Source organism: Hydra viridissima, unplaced genomic scaffold (genome assembly GCF_058129835.1).
Source record: "Hydra viridissima isolate aposymbiotic clone 2 unplaced genomic scaffold, HvirCarnegie_v1 scaffold_12, whole genome shotgun sequence".
NCBI lineage: Eukaryota > Metazoa > Cnidaria > Hydrozoa > Anthoathecata > Hydridae > Hydra > Hydra viridissima.
In genome coordinates, this window is record NW_028324311.1 from 10,424,698 (window position 1) to 10,446,959 (window position 22,262).

General features: G+C 30.9%; 1 protein-coding gene, 1 long non-coding RNA gene and 1 pseudogene across 2 annotated transcripts in view; 2 read left to right on the top strand and 1 right to left on the bottom strand.

The window, feature by feature from the left end:
- Positions 1-22,049, bottom strand: part of LOC149881199 (uncharacterized) — a 134,003-nt gene extending 111,954 nt beyond the window's left edge. The window contains exon 1 of the mRNA XM_090068014.1: positions 22,030-22,049. The gene's annotated coding sequence lies outside the window, so the exon portion shown is untranslated. The remainder of the gene's footprint in view (positions 1-22,029) is intronic.
- LOC149881208 (uncharacterized) lies at positions 18,101-20,199 on the top strand (annotated as a pseudogene).
- Positions 20,109-20,764, top strand: LOC149881209 (uncharacterized). The gene is made up of 2 exons (XR_016445954.1): positions 20,109-20,278; positions 20,484-20,764. It is a non-coding gene; the product is annotated as an uncharacterized LOC149881209 (long non-coding RNA).
- Positions 22,050-22,262: the final 213 nt, after the last annotated feature.

Genomic DNA, 22,262 nt, shown 5'->3' on the forward strand with positions numbered 1-22,262 from the left:
ATATTGGCTAGCTTCATGTCACATGAAATAAAGAAAGGCACATCAATTTTCCCAAATAAACTTAAAATTTTTTTGACATTTTCATAAGTTTCTAAAACATTTTCAGCAAGCGCAACAAGAAGCTGACGCTTGGCACTTGTTTCTTTCCCATGTTCTATAGCCAGTATGCTTTTGTCATTTGAGGCTGAACTTGTTTTGACATTTTGACATTTACCATTGGAGATAACACTCAAGCTGAACTTGAGGAAAGTTCCTCCATCATCAATACCTAGTTTGATGAGAGGCGGTGCACAGTGGAAAATTTTAGAGCAACAGCATATCATAAATGTTTTTTACTAATGTCGCTACTGTCATTATATTTCAATTTTATTTAATAGTTTAGTAGTCAATCATTACTATAATGCAGGAATTTCACATAATTTTATGTAAAAATAAAAGATTTGAAGCCCTATTGTTTATTACTTTTGCGGATGTTCATTTCAAACCTATTCGCTTCATCACTTTAAAAGTTAATTTTCTATAAAACTTTCTAGAATAAGTATAAAGTATTATACATTTTTGAAAAGCTCATGTTATGGAGATTTTAAGAAAGTTATACATTTTTACTTATATGGTTCAGTTTAGGAGTAATTATTTGAACTATAAAATAAATGAAAAAAAATAATATTCTTCAAGTTCACTGAAACTTTTGGTAGTTACCCACGCTTCCCCACGCTTTACATTTAATGTAGTATTGTAGCCTAGGTGTTTATTAAAAACATGTATAAGAATGAGTTGCAGAAACGTGCGGTTTCCGAAATTATCGAGAAAAGAGTGATAAAAGTAAAAAAACAGAAAACCGCTTTTTATCGTGGTTTCAAATTTTGTTCATTTATAACAATAGCTTGGTATATGTTTTTTAATTTATTATCAATTTTTTATTGATACCATGGCATTCTTTTACTTTTGCACTCCTTTTGTGGTGAATGTACACTGCCAATATATAAAGAGTTGAAACATTTATATCAGTATAACAAATTCACAGTGGAAATTAAATCGACTCGTTTGAGTATTGAATATTACTTAAGTTACTTTTGTGACTTGTTAAAATGACAACTTTTAAGTGTTTGAAATGTAAATTATTGCTTTCCTATATTGATGGAGGAAAGACAGTTGAGGCACTGTCAACAATTTTAAAAGAAAATTATCAACTTTCTGAGGACAACTTGGTGATATTTAAAGGCACATTATTCCGTCTTTTAATAAACGATGGATACTGGAGTCACGGAAAAAGGAAGCTTTTTTATCTAAGAACAGTGATTGGTTGGATATTGTGTATCTTTACCTAACTCAGAAGAGGCAATTACCGACTCCACACCATCTACTTCTTTTGAAAAACGCGGAAGGCCGTGCGTATCTTATGGAGATTCGTCAGAATCCAGCAAAAAAAGAAAAAATTCCATGTTACTTAAGGAATATGGATTTGATCACATCTTTAATACATATCTTCAGGCGTTGCGTTCAATAGAAGAAGAAGCAGAAGCAAAACTTGTGGAATCATTAAGGATTGCTGATAAAGACAAAAAAAAATTAATATCGAGTTTTATGGAAAATGCAAGCCAGAAAAATATGCTAACGGATGAAGAATTCCGTGTACAGTATTGAATTCAAGCATTTACTTTCATATAGTAAATGGGGCTGTGATGGTTCCTCTGGCCAAAGCCAATACAAGTAGAAAACTATTTCTGATGCAAATTTGTTTACTAGTTCTTTGGTGCCTATCAAACTAATTGATAAAGTAACTGGCGCAGTTGTTTGGCAAAATCCGGCACCTTCATATGTTCGTTTTTGTCGACCTATATGCAGAGAGTTTTGCAAAGAGACTTCCAAGAAAACTAAAGCCATTGTAGATGAAGTAAAGAGCCAAATAAACTCTTTGCGTGAAATGTACAAGAACTTGATGAAGATACTCTGCAGCTTTTGAAAGTCAACGAACTAATTTCAGGAACTGAAAGTCCCTATGTAGTTATGATACAGTACCTTTAAGGTGGTACCAGGGTAAAAAACGGCTATTTTTGATAAAATTTTGAAAAATACCAAAATTAATGTTTTGAATTCTTAAATCTACCTATTTCAATATGCGTTTTGCAAAAAGTCAAAAATCTCAATTTTAATCAAATTTTTTAAAGAGCAGTTTGGTTCTTGCTTCATAACAACGACCTTAGAAACGTTTTTTTTCTCGCTAAATCTCAATTTTTCAGAAAAAATAACTTTTCATAGAAAATAGATAATGGGCTGAAATTTTGCAGGTTTAAAGATGAACATATTACGAATGTTGTCTGTTAAGCAAATTTTTGTTATTTTTTATTTAAAACTCATTTTTATCATGCTTTGGTCCCAAACTACCCTTAATTTTATATCTTAAAGTTCGAATGTCAACCTGGTAAAATTAAAAATGTTTTAAAAAATTCTGTTTCATAGACAACATTCTTAATACATTAAAGAATTCATGTTCAAATTTTCAAGCAGTTTTGACTCTTTTTGAGTTAGTTATATTAGATGAAAGAATAAGCAGTTTTGGGGGTAACATAACACTAATTATGCGCATAATTAATGACGTCATCACAAAAATTTTTTTTGGGCTACTGTTTTATATATTTTTTTTGTTCATTAATAGAAAAGAGCTAAAGTCTATTAATAGTTTTCAATTTCTTGTTAAAAAGTTACCTTTACCCTGGTACCACCTTAATATACCTATACATTATTTCATCAAAGCAACTATTTAAAAATTGTTATTAAGAAACTGTTTTAAATATTTCTATAATTAGTAGGTAAGCACTTTATGTATTTTTCGTCGTTTTTAATAATTTCAAGGTATTTTCATACATTTGTAAAGCATTGTGTAAAGTGTAAATTAACAAACTGCCAATTTTGAAGTTTTTGATTTTTATTTATTTATTTTTAATATTGTATTACAAAAAATTCTTATAAAAAGTATTTCTCAAGAAGCGTCATATACTACTTTACATTTGTGCAAAATTTCAAATCTCTATTTTTAGTAACAAAAAAGTTATCGATTTTTGGTCCGAAACACACCTTTATTTTCCACTGTGCGGTGAAGTGATTGCTCTAACTCTGAGAATTGTGTTATAAAAATCCCCTAGACTCTTGCAGTGAACAACCTTTGCCAAATAATCAGTTTTTGTTGATGGCCTTGTAAGTGAGATTTTGAAAAGTTTGAGTAAAATTTTAACTTTTCGACCAGCCATTGTAAAATTTTCCCTAAATTTTGTTTCAACAATTTTTGAATTTGTAGTCTTGTTTAATGTTACAGCCAGTTCTTGCATCTTTTTATTTGAAAGACCACTATTGATTTGAGCTTGAACCATGTCCAAAGTATTTAGAGAAGTTCTTGATATGCACTGAGCTCTGGAGGGACCTGGAGTGATTGTTAAAGCTCTACCTCTTTCTCTGCTTAACCTAATAGTGCCCTGTGGAGAAGATACCTTTTGAGTTATTATAGAGGACGCAATTTTTTCAGCAGTTCTGAAATCAGTTGCTACCATTTTCTTTAAGCTTTCAAACTTGGTGGCTTGTGAACAATTATGTGTTATTCCTCTTTTGACTGCACTGAGACAGTTTGAGCATAGTTTATCAAAGCTACTTGATGATTCTTTCAAATCTTGATCGGTTGAAAAAGTGAGCTTTGTAGAATGTCCTTTTAGTTGGCCAACCTGGCAAATTAAACAATTACAAGAATCAAATCCTCTGGTCAGTGGTCTAATAATCACTTTGTTAAAGTCATGTAACTTGGGAAGAGGCAAGTTTCTATCTCCTTTGCCATGCTTTTGTACCATTGCTCTGCAGGAATTGCATATCCCCAATGGAACTCTATCATCCTTAAAATCAATGGAATTTCCAGAAAAAATACCTATTATTCTTTTCTTGTTGAAATCAGAAATATGCCTGTCATATTTTGAAAAACAAAAGAAGCATACAGATTGCCGACAATCTTGATGAGTTTTTCTTTTATATGGCATTTCAGTGCTTAAAAAACTGATCTTTGAAAAATAAAATTCAGTACAAGCTTGTGTTGATAAAAAATCTTTTTAGTTGTTTAGACTGTTGACTGCTTAAATGTAATTACTTTGATGTTGTGTCTTTTCCCGGAAATAAGGAATATTTGTTTACACTTTTTTAAATTGTCGAAAAAAGCTTGGCCAAAGCAATGAAAGATTTTAGGAGATACTTCAATACAAGAAAAATAACACAACAAGGTTATACATATTTGATTTAAATAAAAAGAACTTGATTCTAGCATTAACTTTGAAACTATTTTATAAATTACCAGTCAATTTTGAATTTACAATTCTAAAGTAATTTTTACAATATAAAAAAAAGTTTTTATTATATCCAATATTTGTTTACTCATTTTAAACAAAAACAACAAAGCAAACCTGTGGGTTTAACAACTAAAATATAAAGAGGTTTTTATGTGTTTTAAATTCAGAATAATTAGAAAAAATGCCTTTAACTATGTGTTTTCTTCCCCATATTTTATACAAACTTGGACAAAAATAGCACTCTTTTTGCAGACAAAGCACACACAAAAGTGAAGTCTAACAACCATAGAATCCCATATCCACTAGTCACATGATGTTGTTACTAAATTAGTTATTTGATGTAACTTTGAATCTTTAAAAAGCATAAAAACCACGAAAAGCTGCTATATTTTGGCCGTTTTTTAAAAGGCGCGACTCCTACTTTAAGAGCTATGTCTTTGCACAGATAAAATATATCTTGCTTCTATTTTTTTAGCCTGAAAGATAAATGCTAAGGCTTCATTCTACTAAACTTTGAAACTTCCATAGTCGATAATATGGTTAGAATAAAAACGTAAAGCATCCGTTGTCTCTTTTTAAAGAGGTTTTTAGTGCCATACCCTATACTTTAGGTCCCTGTACACAAACCACAGGGTTAAAGAGCTGATTTTTTTGTCAGGTTATAGTCAACACATATATGTGAAGAGTTTTTGATATTTTTTAAAACTCCATAACCCAAAAGTGAAAAAAAAAACAAAATAGATTTACGAAGGGGCTCCAAGTGTGATGAGTTGCACAAAACTTTAAATATGTTTTTCTCCTTTGGCTATTGAGATTACATTTTAATTTTTTCATCTGGTGATATCTGAGACCTTGCAGATTAATGCCCCATCGGTCGTTTTTTTGGTCCTCAAAATTGAGGTTGGGACCATTTTTGGATAGGTGTGGACAGGTAATGTAATGAGGTTTCTGAAAAGTTAAAAGGCGTTGTGATTTTTGGCAAAAAAAAAATTTTCTCAAATCTTTATTGATCAGAACTTTTTCTTCCGTATTTTCCCAAGTTAAATTTTTGCTCTGGATCAAGTTTAGGGTGTATATTGACAAGTAATAAAGGGAAATTCGGCGTCAGTTTGCGCCATTTGGAAATTAAGCAATTTAAAAACTTTTGATCCTTCTTCTGTAATGTTCATCTAATCTCTGAGCGATTTGCTAAACACCTCGAAGTGCTTTGAAAATGAAAATAAGAAAAGTGGCACGAAAAAAAAAAGAAGTCTAGGAAAAGTTTAGACGTATTGGGTTTTTTAGTTGATGCACATAAACAGCAAACTGGTAATACAAATGATGGAAACTGTGCTCGTAAATTTTTCAGAAATGCTGAGATAACAGGAGTTTGCTTATATGCGATTCACACGAGGGGATATTTGATGGAACATTCCGTGGAACATGGAACATGAACAAATATTCTCTCGTGTGAACGCAACTTGAAAAAAAATTCATGGAACTTTTTAGGAACTTTTGTACCGCCCCGAAAACCCAGAACAAATAAATGTTCCGGTGTCACGTTAAATAAGTAGCCCGTTAAAAAAGTAGACAGTAAGGGTCTGCGTCTCGTTATTTTTTTAAATCGAGACGAGACGAAACGAGACGATCCTAAAAGCTTTGTCCCGATTAGCGATAAATATCGAGACAATTTTCAATTTTCACTCGAAATCCGGGACGATACCGAGACGAGACGAGATGTCCCGGACAAAATAGGAGCTTCACAATTTCCCGGAATTTACATCTTTTTAACGGGACATAACGAGACATAACGAGACATAACGAGACATACTAGTTAATCCTTAATGTGAAATTTAGTATTCTGCTGGGGGGCTCGGCCATTACAATTGTTTTAGTTACTTTATCGTAATTAAACTATTTACCGAGACTTAACAAGACAAATAAAAATTGAAATAAAAATTTGCATGTGTTTTATTTATTTTATTTGTGATTGTTGTACTGTAATACACATTAACTAAATTTTATTGGCAATAAATAAAAGTTTTTAATTACAAACTTTGTCAAACAATTCATTTACTTGTGTCACTAATTGAAGGTGCATCAGTTGGAGCTTCGGATGGTCCAGCAAAAGGAGCTGGAGCAAAACTCCTTGAACTGGTGATTAGTGGTGTAATACCTGGTACATGAGATGTTGTAGCAGTAGAGATTCTAGAGGAGGCCGTACTTGCTCGTGACATCGGCTGACTTGGCAGTCTCGGATTAAGCTGAATCTCAACCACATCATCTGATTCAAAAACATTGGCTTGATCACTCTCTTGAGACAACAAATCTGGAAGGAAATTTTCAAAATATTTTTAAACCGAGCAAAATTTCAGTTTAAAAAGAATTTAAAAATTTAAAGTTAAAACAAAAAACGTAGAAAACGATTCCGAGACGTAGCCCCTAATATCTAGTTAATATAGTTGCTCTTTTTCGTAACGTTTCGTAATTATCTGGGACACAGTTTTTAAATTCCGAGAAAAAATTTATGTCCCGATTTATAACTTTATTCCGGGATAATCGTTTCCTTTGTCTCGTTATTTTTTTCCGGGAAATTTCTCGTCTAGTTACGCTTTTCCCGGTTCATTTCTAGAAAACGATTCCGAGACGCAGACCCTTAGTAGACAGATAGCTCTGCGCATGCGATAAGCATGCGCAGATATGATGTTAAGTTTCCATTAGGTAGGTGAAATCTATCGTTAAATAAGTAGCCTTGTTCCGTTAGGTAAATGTTCAAAGTTACTTAACACTTTCGCTGCCAACTACGAGTATACTCGTAGTAAGTTGGCGTCATTTATTTGCCAACTACGAGAATACTCGTAGTAAGCTGGCGTCATGAGCTTGCCAACTACGAGTAAACTCGTAGTTATACTAACTTGTTTCAAATAACATTTGTGCATGACTGGCTTTGTCTGTTCTTTTTTTTTTTTTCTTAGCTTCACATTTGATTTCAGAAAATATTACATTCAAGTTTTTATTTTAAAAATCCAGGGAACCTAACAAAAAATGCGGATAAAGACAGAAATAGCTTAAAACAGATAAAAATAAAACATTGATATTGATTTAATTTTATTTCATGAAAATTCAAGTGTAAACCTATTCTGTTGAATGATACATTCTGAAACATTCGCCAATACATAACGGAGGTCTATTTCCACAAACAGCACATTCATATCGTGTTTCTTTACGTTTTATTTTAGAGCAGACTCGACATGGTTTGGTTGGGAATTTTTTCTTTTCATTCGGTGGTATTGAAGACAAGTAGTGGTATTGAAGACAAGTACTATTACTGGTGATTCTAGGCACAATTTCATTCAAATGTTCACTCAATAAATCTCTAAACTTAAGCAAGGAAATTGTGTTATCTACTCCATATTTGCTGTTTAGACAGTAAGCATTAAACAAAACCAAAGAGATGAAGTACTACTTTTTTATAACATCTAATTGTCTTTCTTAGGCAATCATAGTATGATACCATTTGTTCCGCCCTATCTACTCCTGACATACATTGATTGTAATCTTTAATAATGTTGGGTTTCATTTTCTTCTCTCCTCTCCTGTTTGTCACTTCAATCATTTGCAACGAATGCAAGTTGCTAATCATTAGCACGTCTCTTTTGTCATTCTATTTAGCAACCACTACACCCACTCTGCTTCTGCTTATAACGTCTCCCTGTTTCAGTTTTACTTTTGTACACTCTTTTGGATTTGACTTTCGGTCAGTTCTTAAAGTACCACAAATGTATGTTTATTGATTTATCTTCAAACCAGGATCGGCAGTAAATTGAATTTGTTTTACAATATTCGACTCATCTTTCCATTGGTTTGAATTTCTAGATGGACCACCCGTTGTTTTAGCTCTTTTCGGCGGCATTAATAAAATCTTCTGCAGTGGCTGCTAGATGAACGTCTGTTAACTGATTGTCACCACTTTCTTAAGTGTTATTATCTTCAGAATCTGATTCTGATGCAGTCAAGCTCGAAGAGGTAGTAGTATAAGCAAAAAATGAATCCGAATCTTGAATATCATCATCTTCACTGTCCTCACAATCTTCCATTATCATATGTGCAGATCCAATTGTGGAATATCTGTATTGAGCTAATAGGAGATAGATAAATTTATAAATTATCTATTTATAAAAAAAGAAATTACTCATCTATAAAACACATTAATTAGTATACTGTGTAAAAAGTTCGAAGTGCACACTAAAATGTCTATTAATGTATTAAAAAACATCTTGTTGTGTATTTCAAGTTATTTTTCACATTTTTAGTAACATATAGTATAATGTATTTATGAAATATATTTTAGCTTCTAGTCTAAAAAACACAACAATTTAGTATAAAGAAAACGAAATATAAATTACCTTTTTTACTCATGAAAACTGCCAATGTGCATGTGCATGTGTAAAAAAATTGAAACACTATTTATAATAATAATGCATCAAATAAGCCACATTACTACACCTTTTCAAGATGTAATTGAGAACTTGAAAATTGTAATTAAAAAAGGAAGAGTCCAAACATGTAAATAAGAAATCGTAATATGTAATTTGAAATATATATTATAAACTTTTCTCAATTACAACTTTCATCTTCTAAATTACATTTTTCGTTTCTTAATTACATCTTCCATGTTCTAAATTACATATTGCGACTTCTAAATTACATGTTGTATTTCTCAATTACATCTTACGTTTCTTAATTACAATTTTCAAGTTCTCAATTACATCTTGAAAAGGTGTAGTCACCGCAATGAGTTATACTCATTACGGTGTTACGAGAATTTCGGCACTGGAGAAAAAAATTCCTTCTCCATTGCCAAACTACGAGTATACTCGTAGTGCTTTTTTTTTTTTGTCAGTTATATTCAGAATAAAAAATATTATAAAATTTTTTCAGACCTATTATGGCTCGGCAAAGATATAACGCATAATTTAAAATAGCTCGGCATTTTTGAAAAATGCCTGTTCATAACTATTCTGTTGAAGATGTTAAACAATATCTCTCTGATGTAAGGATGAAATATTGCAAATCAGAGCTTAAATCTTTTTTAAAGTATGCAAAAAAATTCAAGCTATGTGGTATGTAAACGTTACATTATACTTTGTTGAATAAATAATTATTATCATTGAATTAAATCTAAATTTTTACTTACTTTAGATGGTAAACTGTATTATGTATAAAGCCTTATTTGGCGCTACTCGACTTTCTCCCCCCCCCCCCCCCCCCTAATTTTATGACTGATTCTATTAGAGAATTTTATGCTGATTCATAAAAATATAAAAACATAGACCTGAAAATCAACGGAAAGTGCTCTAATTCGAAGTCAAAGTTGTAAAAAATCCCACTATAAACCCTAATATTCGCATTTTTTTCAAAACGCTTTCATTTTTAACGAAAATTAATTACCGTTACATTGTGCAATAAATAGATCTGGTTTCCATAAGCCTTAGCGACTACTTTATCCAACCCAGAATATGTAGCTACTCTATCATTCAACATGCTTTTCATAAATTCAATATCAATATCGATGGCGTCTTGTTCAACTTTAGTTAACCCCTTTTTCTTTGCAGTTATGTCCTTTAGAACTGTGTTCTTATAAAATTTCATTGTCAAATTCAATTCTGATTTGAATTTTATTATTCTAGGTTCATCCTCTCGTCTTCTATAATCTTTCAATTTCATCAAACTAATGAATTCCTTTTCATAGTAATCTTTTATTACTCTACCAATATTGTTCTGCCTTCTAGAGTTGGGATATTGGCTTTCTGATAGTGTAAGAGCACATTTCCTATAGTTGCAGATAAAGCTTGATCCCAGTGCAAATCCTTCAGGTTTGATAAAAGGCATAACAATACTTGTCTCTGTGTTGGCAATTTAGAACCTTTAATTTTCTTATCATCATCTCTAGGATTGGTGCCAAGTAACAATTTTATATATTTTTTGTATACTTTTTTATCCATTATTGTATACTCAAAATACAATAACAGTAATATGTAATAACATATAATAATATTTATCTGAAAAAATATCAATATATATATTTTTCTGAAAGGAGTTCAAGTTACAGTTCAAAGTCATTAACAAATGGTAATAAACATCAGGGTCAAACTAGGGTCGAGGGGTTGGGAGTCTGGGGTATATTCCCCCTGGCCCCTGCCAGACACGAAGGTCCTGGGCCTAACTATAAAAAAAATGAACAAGTAAAACACGTAAAAAGACATAAATGATAATAATAAATGTTTATATGCTTCAATTTTGTAAAAACAATGCAATAAATATTGTAGTTATTTCTAGAATTAAACTGTCACATTTTACTGAATAACATTATCAGAAATATCCTCTACCCTTATCTCCAAATAACCAAAATTAAACCCTTAAGTGATTAAGAGTTTAATTTATTTTGTGCTTAATTTTTTGCTACCATAAGGGCCTTATCTATGACTTGCCTCCAGGTCCCTTACTGCCAGTCGGATCCTGCCCAATATATTGGATAAAAATGATAAAAAACAAAAACTTTGCAAGGTCGGAGCTACCACAAAAATTGCACAATCTTCTTGAAATTTCACATAAATGCTAGTTAGACCAATATGCAATACTAAAATTATGAACAGCCCTCTACAATAAAAATTTAATATTTTAGGGACAACTGTCACACCCTAAGATATATATATATATATATATATATATATATATATATATATATATATATCAGGGGCGTGTACAGGAATTTTTTTGGGTAAGTCGCAGTTTTAACCCCCCCCCCCCCCAAAAAAAAAAAAAAAAGTTAAATTTTAGCATCCCCCTCCCCCCCCTTCCTCATTCACAAACGCATATATGAGTTAAGACGGCTTAGCAATCGCCCGATATTTTATCGCACATGATGCTAACCATTATCAAACATCATCGCTTCGCACGCTATCTATTTTTAGAAGAAAATGATGATAACCATAGTCAGCACCAACGCTTAACAATTACACACGACCTATTCTTATATGAAGCAAAAAAAAATTGTTGAAAAACTGTCTAAACTTTATGTTTAAGAAATGTTTAATAAATACTCACTAAACAGGGTGTATGTACCAAAGGAAGTCCAAATTTTATTTTTAATGTTTAAAACCCTTTCTTTCTTTTTATATTTTTTAAAATGCAAGTAATTAAAAAGATACACAGCTTTGTATAAAATAGTTGGGGATGTCCATTGATATATTTTAATATATGCTTGTTGTTAATTACAGTCTTCTCCTCCTGATGATAAATATCAATAGAATTTGACTAAAACTTTACTCAGGGTGTAATTGAAAAGGGAAGTCCGGAATTTGTTCTCTAAGAAATAATTACTTTTATTTTTTTTAAATTAACAAAAGAAAATATTTAAAAAATGAAGTACCTTATAACTTAATAAAAAAAGGTATGTCCATTCAAGTTTCTTATTAATTTGTTTAAGTCAAAAATTAAAACAACCTCCGTTTAAATATATAAATCGTTTTTTTTTTTTTTTTAATAAACTTTAGACCGTTCTCGATTTGACAAGCACTATGCGCGAGGTTATAATTATTTAATTCTATCTCCTATTTTAAAAGTTGGGAGAAAATGAGTTATTAATTTTAGTAAGTAATGATTACTTCTAAAATGCGCTCTATTTTACAAGTTTTTTTCTAATTTGTTTAAACATAAATTATTTAAAGCATAAGTTATTACAGTACAATCTCTCTAATTCGAATCTCCTTAATTCGAACACCTCCGTAATTCGACTAAATGTAAAGTCACCGTGACATTCGCTTAAGAAACTCTTTTGTTTAACTTTCTATAATTCGAATCTCTATAATTCGAAAACCTCTGTAACTCGATTGGATTTTTTGACCCTTTAGTGAGAATCTCTCTGTAAATCGATTTTTTTAATTTTCTGACGTGTAAAAAGCTCGTTAACCGTTTAGTTCTTTTTTCAAATTTCGAATGTTTTGAGTTTTTGAAAAACGATTAACGTGAATTATTATCTTTTGTTTAAAAAACGTCATGGCATCAAAGAGACCGCATGAAGAAACCAATTTAAAGCGGAAACACGATGTTCTACTGGAATTGGAGAAAGGAAAAATAAATAGAGGTTTCGAAAATCTTTGATACTCCACCAAACATTCTTTTAACCTGGAAAAAGAATAAAGATAAATTCTTAGACGCTTTTCGTCAAGGAAATTTGGCTAAATGGGTGAAGGTTGATACGTATTATCATGTCAACAAAGCTCAGCTGTACAACGTCAAAATACAGTATCTGTATTTTTCATAATTTGATATGAAAATGATTTTGTAAAGTACGTTGGGCCGCCAACTTAACTTCATACTTATCACTTGAAACTTTATAATATGAAGATTCAAGTGATAAGTATGAAGTTAAGTTGGCGGCCCAACGTACTTTACAAAATCATTTTCATATTAAATTATGAAAAATACAGATACTGTGTTTTGACGTTGTACAGCTGAGCTGTACTTAAATGTTTCAAACAAATGAGCTTATATTCAAAAAAGGCGATCTACAATTACTGAGTTTTTTTTTTAAATAAAAAAGTTTACAACACATAATCTCTATTACATTTATGCTTAAGAATCACTATTTGTTTGTTTTTTCATCTCTATTTGAAGTTTGACCAGAATATTTGAAAAAAATCAACTTTCTATAATTCGAAAATCTCTCTAATTCGAACTTTTATTTTTCCCCATGAAGTTCGAATTAGAGAGATTGTACTGTATTTCTTTAAAAATTAAGACTAAGTTTTTAAATAATTATTACTTTAAGAAAAAAATCAAAAACTTTCTCCCAACATTTAAACTTGGAGATAGAACAAAATAATTCTAACTTGGCGTATAATAAAATACTAAACCGTAAATCTAACTGTTATCCCGGATTAATAACTTCTTACCATCCGTTCGAACAGTTAACCTTGTATAGTTTGCTTAATTATTGCTTTAGTTTATTATAATTATTCGCTCTGTTTGCTTTTATCTACCGACGCATCATATTTACTTAACGAAATATTGAAGTTGTGAAAAAATATGTATATATACATATTTTGGGTATGTCCAGCGACGTAGCAGACATCCCCTAGACACGCCCCTGTATATATATATATATATATATATATATATATATATATATATATATATATATATATATATATATATATATATATATATATATATATATATATATATATATATATATATATATATATATATATATATATATATATATATATATATATATATATATATATATATATATATATATATATATATATATATATATATGGTAGTACTGCAGTTAAGCGGCGTAAAATAATTTTTAATTTTCGCTTGATTAAACTCTGCGATGGTGAAAATTAAAAAAAGTTAATCTGTGAGTGACGTTGCGAAACGTGAAAGAAAACCGCATTCGAAATATGGAAAAATTCGAAATGTTTAAAAAGAAAAGAAAGGCCTCATAGAAAAGATAAGTAAAAGTAATAGTCACTGCTAAATTTTTTTATTTTTTCATTTCTATTATATATTATACGTATTGTAACTATATATACAAAAATTAATTTTAATTAATTCTGCACTGAATAAATCGTTTACATTAACTAAATAGTTATTCTTAGTTAACATGGTAAATCTTTGTTTAGATGGCTATGTAACGTGTTGGTCATGGGAAACCAAGTGCTCCAACAACTATTGTTGCTAAAGATGAAATCCTGGCTGAACCACGTGTGTTGCTGGCGTCAAACATTTAAAGGGTTTCCAATATTTTCGGCGTTTCTATCTTGTGTGTCTTGTCAGTATCCTCTGTAGTTGATAAATAAAACGGCTATTTTCATAGCCACATATTTTTTAAAAACATATTTAGCAAGAACAATTATTGTGGTACCCTATTTCCGTAATTGTAACAAAAAATTTGCCTAAAACAATCTAAAATTGTACAATCATAAAATATACAAATTTAACTTTCTTTACATAATTAATAATGTATTAAGTAAATATTAGAAATATAAATGATAAAATAGTTAAATATTAACCATAAAAACAAAAAATAAAAATATTAAACAAAAACGTATTTAAAAAAATAACCACTTTGAAATGAGGGCTTCTCATTTCCCGTAAAAATCTAATTCCCGGGATTCCGGGACAAAAATGATTAATTTCCCGGGATCCCGGGATTAGGAAAAAGCAAGAATTTACCCAATTAGGTGGGGGAAATTTGTAAATTAAAACAAATACAAAAAAAACGCCTTTTTAATGCTATTACTTTTAACAAGAAAATAAATACAAAATAATTCTTAGAAACTAAGACTCTTAAAACAAAATAAATATCAACTTCAATAACATATTTTTTATATAGATTGATTTTTAAAATAATTTTTTAAAAAACATAAATTGTCAATAGCGCTATCACTTAAAGATGACCGAATTTTCGTAACAAAGAGACCTGCCGCCGAAAATTCTCTTTCTGAATCGATTGATGTCGGTGGGAAGTTAATAGAGCATTATATAATTTTTCAAAATTATTTGTACGCTTTTTCGTTGCATCAAAAATATCCATTTCTTTTGTAATACTTTTAACGTCATATAATACATCTTCTGGACTCTCAATTCGACTAACGTTCGTAATGGCAGCATCCAATTTTTGATGAAGTGTTAATTCAGATGTTGTCTTCAAATTTGGTTCTGCCATAAACGACATTTCAGTCCCATCGTTACTGCATTCTAATTCCTCAATTTCAACGGAATTTCCACCACCATCAATAACCTCAACAAATAGCTTCAAAAATAATTTTTTAGCCGTAGCGTGAAGATTTGGAAGGTAATAATAATACAGAATCTATGTCCGATTTCTGTTTATAACTTGATGGATTATTTAAATATTTCAGCAAGCCAACTAAATTTTTATTCCGCTTTTCAACAATTCTCTGTTGCACATGATGCAGCATTTTAGCCGAAAAACAATTTTTTGCGCAAAATATCTAATATAAACACTAATACACCCTCTGCATCAAGTAGGGATGCTTTGCGTCGGCCAAGTCTTTCAATTCCCAATTTAATTGGTTGTAACGCTGTTACTACAGTCTGCACGACTAAATACTCATCTTCCGAAATATTGTTAACATCGTTGTGTTTAAAATCTATCAATGCTTTTAATATACATGTTTTTAATGCTATAAATCGCTCCAACATTGCAAGAAGGCTATTCCACCTTGTCTTTACATCCAGTATTAACTTGAGTTCTTTATTGTATGTAATTTTTACGTATTTTTGTAAAACTTCATTTTTAAGTGGTGATTTACGAAACATTCGTACAATTCTCCGGACCTTTTGAATTGTTTTTGCAATACTTATGTGGCCTAATAATTCGTCAGTGATCTCAACGTCTCGCAAATTTAATAAATCGTTGTTTTGGCTTGACTGTAAATCCACTGAAGTTGTAAAATCGATTTCTTCAGACTCGTCATCTTCACTATTATTTTCATCAGAACTTTGACTGTCTGATGCATTACACTCACTGCCCGATGAATTTGAAATCACTGATTTTTTGTATAGAACATCACAAACTACTAAATGTAGCCCATGTGCATAACAAAGTTGATGTTCCATCCCGCTTAATCTTCCATAGTTTTTCATAACTGATGCACCGTCAGTTACACTAGAAATTATATGCTTCTTTGTAGATAAATTAAATTCGGATAACTTATTTTCAACCATATCAATAGTTTTTTCAGCTGGAAGCGACCAAACTTTTCGAATCATGCCCAAGTTCCAAAGCCTAGTTAATGAATGCACATTTAAATTCAAATAGCGACAATTTTTTAAAGATGTGTATTCGTCCATCGAAATAGAGAACCTTGAATTTGCCTAGTAATTTCCTTAAGCACTCCTTGTTTTGCTAGATTTATTAACTTTTTACCAAATTCATTACATGTGAAGGGTTTTTTGGCAATATCATTCCTTTATCAGATAAAGATTTTCTTATAAATTCAGATTTTGCAATAGCATTAATAGAAAAGCCATCTACAGCCGCCGATTTTGAAACAACTCCTTCTATAGATTCCTTTTTTATAAATGACGTAATTTTAGGTTGAGCATTTCTAACTTCAAAATTTGTTTCTTCGTTTGGCCTTTTTTTCTTTACTTCAATTTCGACTTCCTTGTGAAGATTTTTTAAATGACGAAGAAGACTACTTGTTGAAAATCCTTTACACATTATTGTTGTTTTACATGTATTACAAGTGGCAGATTCTGTGTTTTTTTCTTTGGTAAAATTTTGCCTCGCCTTAGATTCACTTGACATGATGCAGCATATTTATTATCCTATTAATTAAATAGATAAAAATATACTAAAATATAACTATATTACCTACAACAAAAATCCCAAATTAGTGTACTGATTGTAGATAAATTATTTTAAATTTGTTGTAATTATTAAACATTTATTTTAAACTTCACTTACTTGGTTTTTCACTTATTTCACTTTTTACATACTAACTACTTTCTTAACGTAACTAATTACTTTACTTTCTAACTACCAACTTTTATACATAACTAAATACTTTTTTTGCACGTACAAGTATTTGTAACTTGTCCGTAGTTATTTTATACTTTTAACATATCGGGGGCTCCCCTTTATTCATTGTAATTTCTTGCAATTGTGATTATTTATTAGATTAGTCACCAATTTATTGCAGTTTTTTTGTTTGTGCCTAAGATAGATAAAATATTATTATTGAATTTGATTTATAAATTGATTTGGTTTGTTTATCTAAGCTTTATATTCTGTAAGTTACAACACAAAATTTAAATTAGTAAATCAAATCTATTTATCAATCAAATTCAATAATAATATTTTATATATCTTAGACACAAACAAAAATGCAAAATATTGGCGATTTAATTGCCCTCTATAATATATCTTCCAAATTTTTTTAGAAAAGGAAAAGGAAGTAATTTGTACTCAAGTTTTGAGTAATAATATTTTTAATATCTTTTTAAATATTCAAAATGTTTTAAAAAATTACCGGGCTTCCCGGGAAATTTCATTGAAATCCCGGGATAACAGGATGGTTTTTTACCTCCGGGATCCCGGGAAAACGGGATCCCGGGATCCCGTTTGAGAAACCCTATTTGAAATTTATCTACTTAAATTTTTAAAAATTATTTTAAAAACTTTTAGCCTCTGCGAGCGAGAGCGATAAAAGCAAAAATATTAAATTATTTTACGCCGCTTAACTGCAGTATTTCCACTGATATATTATATTGTACAATAAGTAGTACTATGTGTAATACCATTATATCGTACCATGAAAATACTAATAATAAATGAATTCAAAAATATAAGTAAGCAAATATTTAGCAATAACTAAGTATAAAGATACACAATAGCAAGTTAAACTTCCTTTTTATCTTTTGTAAATAAAAAGGCGAGTAGCAGCAGGATTAATATTTTAAGAACAGATTAGCAACGTCAATAACAAAAAAGTTAATTAATTTTTATTTAATTTTTATTTACTTTCTTCCCTCAGTGACGTCTCGCTTTAACATTTTTAAATATTACTTTCCAATCTTATAATTATTTTAACAAAAAAACTTACAAACTTACTTTTACTTTCATGCATTTTTTTAAACTTTTGAAGTAGTGTTGCGAAGGTAAAATTTACCGGTAAATACACCGGAAAATTTACCGGTAAATTTACCGAAAAATTATGAAAATTTACCCCCTGGTAAATTTTGAAATTCTCTAGTAAACTCTGCGCCTAAGATGGCAGTGTCAGTTAGATGAGTTCTGATCATAACAACATACTCATAATCATAACAACATACAATTATACTACAGCTCTTTATATATTTATTGTATATATTTATTTGAAATTTAAAAAATGGTGAATAATAAGAAAACACTTGTGTGGAATTATTTCAAATGTAAAATCACAGATAAAAAAATGCTGGGTGAGTGTATCTTCTGTGGGAAGCAGTTTGTAAATAATGCAACTCGGATGAAGCGGCACCTGGTTAAGAACTTTAAAAATGTAACAAATGATGTCAAACAGAAATTTAATATAAAAAGGAAGTTTATTGTCAACTGAACTAGTTGCAGAAATTGCTGTTAGTTCAACTGAAGATGAAGGCGACGAAGATCTTGATAACGAGAATAAAAATATAGTAAGCAATAATAGTTATACAGTTTTTCGTGATCGAGTAGATTTTTCTCTAGTAATGCCTTCTGCTAGTAGTCAATCTGTTTTGAATTCTTTATCGGTAGATGCAACTGCTACAGAACTTTTTCCAAGATCTTCTTCATTATCAGGTCATAATTTACCTGGTATAAAACGCTGGATGGATACTTGTGACCAGAAACACCAAGAGGATTTAGAAATAACTTTTGCAAAAGCAATATATGGAACTGCAACTGCATTTTTGATGACTGATAAACCATTATGGATAGAGTTTTTTAAAAAACTAAGACCTGCTTGGAATCCACCATCTCGATATAAACTTGCAGGGCCTTTGCTAAAATTGTGGCATTTACGGATTGAAAGTGAAAATGCAATTCTGATAAAAAAGTCTCTTGGGTGTGTTTTGATGTCTGATGGATGGTCAGATGTTTGTAATGATAATCATATACAATTTCTTCTTTCTACTCCAAAACCAATATTTCTCAAGTCATTTCATCCCAAATGCAACCGTCATTCAGCAGAAAATATATACAATATTACCAACTCTGTAATTAAGGAAGTTCATGTTAAACCTATTGCCTTTATATCTGACCATGCATCAAATATGACAAAGGCATGGAAGCTGTTACAACATGATCACCCAGAAATTTTTTGTTATGGCTGTGGGGCACATGCACTCGAACTCCTGGCTACAGATATACTAAAGATTCCCTCTATTCAGTTTAACCACCTTCAACACAAGAAAGTGTCTGGTTTCTTTTGAAAGAAGCAAGTTTTAAAGCATGTGATGTTAGAACATCAAATGACATTGAAAAAGTCTAAACTTGTTTGCCTACAAAGTATGCCGACAAGATGGTCATTTGCATTTACTATGATCAAAAGAAATAATGATCTTCAAGATGTTTTGCGTATTTCAATTTCAGATGCTCGAGTTTATGCTACAAGTGCACCTGATAAAGCAAAACTAAATTCTGTGAAGAATACTTTACATGATACTGTTTCATTTTGGTCAATGAGTGTGTTTTGCGAGCAATTACTGGCATCACTTCGAAATGCAGTTAAATCTGCAGAAGGAGATCTTGTTCGTGCATCTGTAATGCCTCGTTTATGGAACTACGTTGCCAACAACATTAAAGAAGTGTTATTAAATAGTGACTGTGAAATTCCTCGAGATGAAATAAAGTTAATAACTGAAGCTGTTGAAAGACGTAGAAAATTCAGTGTGCGTGATATTCAAAAAGCAGCAAATCTTTTGGATCCTAGATTCATGGGAAATGATTTGATAGAATCAGAAAAAAGCCAGGGTCTCTCAACCATTGTCAAAATAGGATTAGAATTTCAATTATTAAGTGGGGAGATAATGAAAGATTTTGTCTTTTAAATCCCAATCTGGAGAGGTTTATGGCAACAAATTGATTTGGAAAGCTGTTGATATTACCATTGAACCATTGCATTGGTGGTCTGCATTCTGTAGAGGGCAACCTTTTCAGAATATTGCATTTAAGCTACTATCATTACCTGCCTCATCAGCTGCAGTTGAGCGAAGCAATAAAGAGTACGCACTGCAAAAAACAAAGAAGTGTAACAGACTTTCAAATGATCTAAGCGCAACAGTAACAAAAGTTGCATATAACATCAAAGTACAACAACCTGTGAGAAGGAAAAAGAAGCAGACTCATACAGCGCTCCAGTTCATCGATGGTCCTATAGATATGAACTTTTCTTCCATAATAACATTAAAAGGTAACTGTGAAAGTACATAATCATCATACATATGCAAAGTCTTTGTTTTGAATAATTGTTTTTCTATATTTTGGTTCTGATGTAAAAGAGTATTATTCATTATGTAACCATTTCAATATACAATGTAAAATGTTCTTCCTTCACCTTTAATGAAAATATTATAACTTATTAAAATTAAATTATACATAAGTACAAGTTTCTTTAGATTCACAACCACCTTGTAAGATCCAGCGAATTGAACCGGTCTCAGTGGTATCTTCATTGGATAGCTCTGATTCTGAATCAGGTGGTGAATTAGTCACAGAGGGTTTCGAAGAAAGTAATTCTGACGAAGATAATAATGATCAAGCTGAAGTTGATTTTTGAATTGGCAGTTTAATATCTTTATTTTATCATATGTATTATATTTTATCATACAGATGTAAGTATATACTTTGTGAAATGTAAATTTATTTAATCTGCTGCCTATTTGTTTATACAATTCCAGATGAAGTCTTTTTTATACACATGTAATCGAAAAAGTGTTAGTAACTCCAGATTGTAGTATATAATCCAGTGCCCGATCTAGAACAACACGGACTATAGGCACAACACAATTTGGGGGCCCCCTTGTGTCCTCATTTATCGAACCCTGAGGGAGGAAAGTTTGAGTTGACATATGACCAGCTACCCAAGAATCATCGCGGCCATCAAAAGATTTAACTATTTAAAAATTGAAATAAATATTTTAAAATTCTACTGTTTCGTCACAAAATTCTGATGGGCTAAAAAATTATTAAAAGCTGAAAATTAGGGGGACCTAGGCCCGGGCCTTACGTGCCTTTTGGAAGATCAGGCCCTGGTATAGCCGGCAGAATAAACATTTAAAACCAGCAACATGAAATAAAGGCATTTGGTATAGTGTCTATTGTGAAGTATGTTTTAACAAGGCAGGGCTCTAGCCTTAAAGAATAGAGCTGTTATGCAGAGAAACAAGTTAAGGGCAGTTGTGGCGGTCATTGTACTCAGAACTAATCCCTTACGAAGCGAGCGGTCTACCACTACACCGCTATTGGTTTTTACAAATAACAAATGTTACTTGAAAAAAAAAAAATTTAAAGGAAAATTTACCCATTCTATTTAAAATTTACCGGTAAACTTACCGGTAAATTTTACCTTGTAAACTTTAAACTTACCGGTAAACTTTACCTTTACTTTGATTCAAAATTTACCGGTAAATTTACCGGTAAACTTACCGGTAAATTTTGAATCAAAGTTTACCGGAAAATTTACATCACTATTTTGAAGCACGTGCGAAATAAACGGAAACAACAACATAAGATAAGTTTACACGCAACGTTAATTAATATTAGCATGACGTAACAACAAAGTTCGCATAATTAAAACATATTTTAATTTCCTCATCATGGGTCATAGTATCTTTCGCTTACCACCTCGAGCACGCGATGAAAAAATGGTCACAGATTTTATCTTTAAAGTCGGTGCCGTAAATCGCAGATACACACATACCAAGGACTACTATACGGCAGGACGCGCAAAGTCGATTTCCTGACTCCGCTAGCGAAGGCTATTGTTTTTATCAAAGTTATAGTGTTTTTTTACGTTCCAGTAATAATTTTTGAAAATCTTTTACTTTTATTATGGTGAACAAATGTGGCATTGTAAATTGTAAAGGGAATTATAATAAATTTAATAAGTGTCGTGTTTTTAAATTACCTAAAGATGAAGTTGAGAAATAGAGATGGATTAACGGGCGCTACTGCAGTTTCTCCCCCCCCCCCCCCTTTTTTTTTTTTTATTATTATTGATTATGATAGAGACTTTTATGCTGATTCAGAAAAATATAAAAACATGGACCTGAAAATCAACGGAAAGTACTCTAATTTGAAGTCAAAGTTGTAAAAAATCCCACTAAAACCCTAATATTCGCCATTTTGAGAGTAAAAAGTTAAAAACGTTTTAACCGGACGTGGACAACATGGTT